Below are 6046 nucleotides of genomic sequence, written 5' to 3'. Positions count from 1 at the left end.
TTTTCCCCTACATCCCTTCCTTCCTCCACCTCATCCCTTCTCCCCCCTAAATTTGTAAAGTTAATTTCTAACATAGTGTCTTGTGAGTCTCTTTGTTGCAGTGGGTCATCCTGTGTCCTTGTTTCAGCATTTTGTTATCTCCCTTCTCCTCCACAAATTAGATAAATGTATATACAAGATGCAGGGCACAAAAATCAAATGCAGTGTAAGAGGCTATGTACCATAGTGGGAAGAACATACAAAAGAAACAAAAAATCACATAAGACATTAACAACAACAACAACAACAAATGAAAACCTCTTGTATCCATATCTTGGGGTTCATTTCATTCGGCATCATCTTATATGGTCATATGTACTTAGCTTTTGAGCTTTTCTGCTCATCTGATAAGATTATCCTAGTTGTATACTACTTCTTGCAAATAAGGGAAACCATGGGATCAATATTTCTTACTGCACTTTAATATGATTTTTCCCTAATCTTTCCATTTCTTAAGAAATAGGGCAGTGTCATTCTTTCTGATGGAAGCATAGAGTTCCACTACATATATGTGTGTGTGTGTGTATGAACACATATATGCACATAAAAAGAAAATGTGATATATATATATATATATATATAATATCATTATCTGTGATAACCCAGTACAGACCTCTTGGCAATATTGTCTGAGACTTGTTTTATTTTTTTTCTGCCCATATCATCTCATATCATTTTATAAACACACATCACATGACAGATTCAGCATGGCCACAGTCAATTTTCCTTGCCTGAATGCATGACCTTTGCTATATAAATTTTTAGTGTGCTCTTACTTCTCTGTTATTTCTACCCTTTACTCAGTCATGTGACTTGCTTTGCTTCTTACTAAACAGCAATGCAGAGGTAGATAGTAGAAACTGGATTTTATTTTAAGGATTTTATTTATTGTTTTTCTGCTGATTCCAAGGTAGAATACCTGGACTATCCACTGGTCCAAGAAGAAAGAACACATGACATATACATATGAGTAAGTCCAAGATTAGTTATATTCGGGCTGCTGTGGAAGTGGATGGCTCTGGTCAGTTCTGACTTATTCATTTATATATAGTTTAGTGGTGAGTATTTTCACCTAAGCTCATGCTCCTGATAATTCAGAATTTACCTTATTATGGAATAGTAAGTGAATACAAAATAGACATCTAAAGGAACTCTTGTTTAGTTATTTTATGAAGCTCTATAATAATTATACGAATGAAATTTATAATCAATTCAAAATATATGTATCATCAAAGATACTAATAATGTGAAATTTAGAAAAATATATTCTAAACTCTGGTTATCTGTACCTTTGGTTAATGCACATTTAACTAAGGGAATTGACAATTCCTATTAATTTAATTACTTAGTAATCACTGATCCTCTGACATACCCAACCCTTTACTTCCCTTTTAGACTATAATGGCATAACTGGATGTTATTCAATGGAACAAATAATGGAGAAGGTGAATTTCAGTTGGAGGGTATGCCCTTTCAGAATCTTGAGGTCGTCAGAATTGATGCCTAACCCCTTTGAGATAATCTTCTGCCATAGTGTAGTTTTGACTTTGCAGTTGTCAGGATGTTTATCAAGCAGAGAAATCAGTGCCATCTGGCCTATGCAGAAATATCTGAAGCGAGTTAGCCTGCTGGATTGATGTCCTGTTTCTCTGCAATTTCATACAACATAGAGCATGGTGCTCAGTTCCCTCTAAAATTTCTTTATGAAGATAACACACGCCTGGAGGATGGAAGGTGACTTTCAAATGCTCAGTCTTTTCTAACATTTCTGAATCTCCTTTCCCATATGGTCCCATGGGTCTGATCACATTAACGAAGACAGTGTTCACAAACGAAACTGCAAAAGCATCTCCAGTAATATTATTTTCCAGGGAGCCAAGATTTTTAATTGCAAAACCACAAATGCTGATCTCAACCAAAGTAACTATCACCATGCAGCATGGAAGAACTGCTCATTCCCAGAAACACTTCTCTCAGAGGCAGATAGCAGCAGACTATTTACAAGTCTCATATGAACCTAGCTGGTTTCGGGAAACTTCAGGAATACTCATTACTAATAACTCAGAGGAAGAAGGCATTTAAGTCCACTAGTGCTTTTCTACTCATTGCCGTTTGCTTATTGGAAGACACCTTTCTTAACTCAGATGTTATTTGTAATGTTGTTTCCTAAAGAACCCCCACCAATGGCCTAATATAATGGCTGGAGGTGAATTAAAAATTCCTATTCATTGCTGGCATAATATTGTAATGGATATTTCCAATTGGTATTTTTTGTCAAGTTGGAAGTAAACATCTAACAAGAATCGAAGACTATGGAAGCTATTAGTTCATATGTAGGTATCTTGGGAGGAGGAATGGTGCTGTGTGTCAGAAAATGGGCCTGGTCTAGAAACAAGGTCAATAGAAAAATCTGTGGCCTGTATTGTATATCCATCCTTGGCATTTACATTGAAATAGTTATGCAGGACAATGGCCAATCCCCTAGAGAGGCAGACACGACTTTCATCTTGTTTTGTGATGTCCACTCTCCACCATTCTGTGTGACCACCATTAGCCACCACTGCTGAAACTGGGCTTAGGGGTAGTCAGTATGCGTGCTCCTTTCCACACCTGAACAGTTCAGGTATAGATTTATATTCATTTACTCTGTATACTCAGGCACTATTCCATGGAAGGAGATATACAGACATACCCAGGAGATAGTGATGAATTTTTGTGTTATGGATTCCACTTTGGCTGGCAGGATGTGACCCAACCCTGTGCCATGACAAGTCATTATCTATCCCTGCCCTTTTTGAAGGACATCAGAGTCAGTGTCCCTCCACAGTAACAGCACTGTCCTGGTGGCATTTTTAAGAGTGGTACTTCCCCACCCCCCCCCAAAAAAAATTGTCCTTTATTTGAGTGAGACCAGAGCCAGTTTTGTAAAGCTGACTACCAGGATGTGCTCAAGCTTAACATTTTGATGCAACTATTGCAAGTGCCACTGGATGATGCTCAAATAATTCTATAAGCATGCTGTCTCACGCACCCTCACTTGCCAAGGAGTGAGGCAGTTCAGTTTTGTTCTCTCTGTCCAAGTGAATTCATCTTAGACACACAGCAACCTGGATGCTGGGGGTAAAGACATTAGAATACTCCAAACTGATGCTAAGCCTTCAGGAGTTCATAAATCATCTGATGAAGTTGGTTGTCTTCAGTGCCTCTTACACAAAGGTTATAACTGGGAAATTAAAGAAAACACAGTTAGATAGTGTTCACATTTCTTATAGAAGGTTAATAATGTGTCTTTCACTTTTATGGTGAGTTTTAGCAAGTAAACTTCATATATTAAAAGAATGATTAGCCAAGCCCAACAAAATGCATGTAGCATATGGTCCATAATCAAATAGGAAATGAATGTAAATTGTGGATAGGTTTAGACTGACTTATTCACTCACACTAACAAAAATTGGTGCTTTGAGTAGCGAAGTTCTTGTGTGAATCAGAGCTGAAAACTCAGATGCTTGTAATGGCTTGAAGCTATTATAAATAACCATGTTTCTAATATTAAAAAGAATATGGCAATAATAAAAACAGGAAGGAAAATTACAGGTGCTACAAATCTTATTGTTACTTATTCTGAAAATATAGGACATTAGGATGAAAAAAATTATGCATACTTTGAAATTGCCTACCTGAAATTCAAAACACCAAAAATAGAGAGTTAATCATTTCTTTTCTTTTTTTTTATTTTATTTTATTTATTTATTTTTTTGTGAACATAAGGTACAGAGGGGTTACAATTACATGGGCAGGATAATGCATACATTTCTTATCAAGCATTGCAGCCTCCTCCTTTGTTTACCCTTCACATCCCTTCCCAGCCTCCCCCCCACCCTCCCACCAAATCCTCCCCGGCCACCCCTCTCCCCTCCCCCCCCCCCCCCCCCCCCCCCCCCCGCACCAACATTGTAAAGCTCGTTTTCGACACGACAACTTGTACTTCTCATTGTTGCAACAGGTCCACCTGTATCCTTAAATGATTTGCTTTTCCCCATCTCCTCCACAAGTTATACCGACATCAAATATAGTGGAAGCAGGGGTTATACTGTGGGGGAGGGATATAACAAAGCAACAAAGAAATAATCTTATAAATGCGTTAGAAACAAATGCATGGAAGAAAAAACATTAAAATACATATCTAAGGGTTCATTTTCCTAACATCACATTATCTGACCTTTTCCGCTTGACTCATACATATACTAGGTATTGCAAATAAGGGAAACCATGGGACCTATGTTTCTTTGGGCTTGGCTTACTTCACTTAATATAATTTTTTCCAAGTCTTTCCATTTCCTAACAAATGGGGCAATGTCATTCTTTCTGATGGAGGCATAGAATTCCATTGTGTATATATACCACATTTGCTTGATGCATTCATCTACTGAGGGGCATCTAGGTTGGTTCCATATCTTAGCTATGGTAAATAATGCTGCAATAAACATAGTTGTGCTGGTAGCTTTAGTGTGGTCTTGTTTGTAAACATTTGGGTAAATGCCCCAAAGTGGGATTGCTGGGTCATAAGGGAGCTCGGGTTCAGGCCGAAATTTTCTTAATAGAGACCCAGAAACACAACAAATCAAAGAAAGGTTGGACAAATGGGATTGCATGAAGTTGCAGAGCTTCTGCATGGCAAAGGACATAGCTAGCAAGATCAATAGAAAGCCCATGGATTGGGAGAAGATCTTCACTAGCCATACAACAGACAAGGGTCTCATATCTAAAAAAAACTTGGAACTCAAAAAATTAAATCCCCCAACAACAAATCCTCAAAGAAACAACTGTCCAATAAATAAGTGGGCTAAAGACTTGAAGAGAAACTTCTCTGAAGAAGAAAGAAGGATGGACAATAGACACATGAAGAAATGCTCAACATCCCTAGCCATAAAAGAAATGCAAATCAAAACTACATTGGGATACCACGTCACCCCCAATTAGAATGGCAAAAACCAAGAACTCTAACAGCAACAGATGCTGGAGGGGATGTGGACGGAAGGGAACCTTACTTCATTGTTGGTGGCAATGTAAACTTGTTCAACCACTTTGGAAAGCAGTATGGAGGTTCCTCAAAAGACTTCACAATCATTTCTTTGCTTTTATAATTTATTTTTCAGTTGGAACTGGGGACCTAACCAGTTTTCCTTTGTTAGAAAGATGTCTTTATTTCACAACTACTTGAATGACAAAGTTGAACGATTCATTCTTGAATTTTTTACTTGGGATAATAATTTCATTAAGAGAAACAGCTGCTGTCAAATGTGTATGAGTGTATATGTGTATATATTTAGGGAAACTACTCCAGATATTTTTGTGAAAATATAGTCTTTTTTCCAATAAATCACAAAAAATAAATAAAAATAATAAAAAATATTATACTTAGTTCCTGGGACATATTATAGTTCCTATTAGTAATTTAAATTTGTTCTGCTTTATTTTTGTTAGCAATTATCAATATTGATTATGGAATATGCCTTATTTTCACAAATTAAAAGTAAAAAAACACTAGAATTTAGCATTGATGTTCACAGTAATAGAATAGAGACTGTGGCTGGCACATCACTTTTTTTGCCCTAGAAACTGACTTAAGCAAGATAAAATATCCTCTATCATAGTCTGCCATACAATTCTTAAAGGCTCAACTTAAAAATAATGGTTAACTTTAATCATATGCTTTTGTAAAAAAGTAATAATGTGACCAAGATTTTAAAATAATTAGATTCATGGTATTAGCGAAAATGTCTAAATGAACCAGTATTTGAGGAAACTGTACATTTTCTGAGAACACAGGAACAAGTCAATTCCTTTAACTGAGTCAAGACCACAACATCCAAACTATAGTTAGCATTAGAAGTCATTGGCCTAGCCAGGCGCCGGTGGCTCACGCCTGTGATACTAGCTACTCAGGAGGCTTAGATCTGAGGATCATGGTTCAAAGCCAACCCGAGCAGGAAAGTCCATGAGACTC

This window comes from Dipodomys spectabilis, unplaced genomic scaffold (assembly GCF_019054845.1).
Source record: "Dipodomys spectabilis isolate Male_0828 unplaced genomic scaffold, ASM1905484v1 ptg000024l, whole genome shotgun sequence".
Lineage (NCBI taxonomy): Eukaryota > Metazoa > Chordata > Mammalia > Rodentia > Heteromyidae > Dipodomys > Dipodomys spectabilis.
This window is presented reverse-complemented; position numbering follows the sequence as displayed.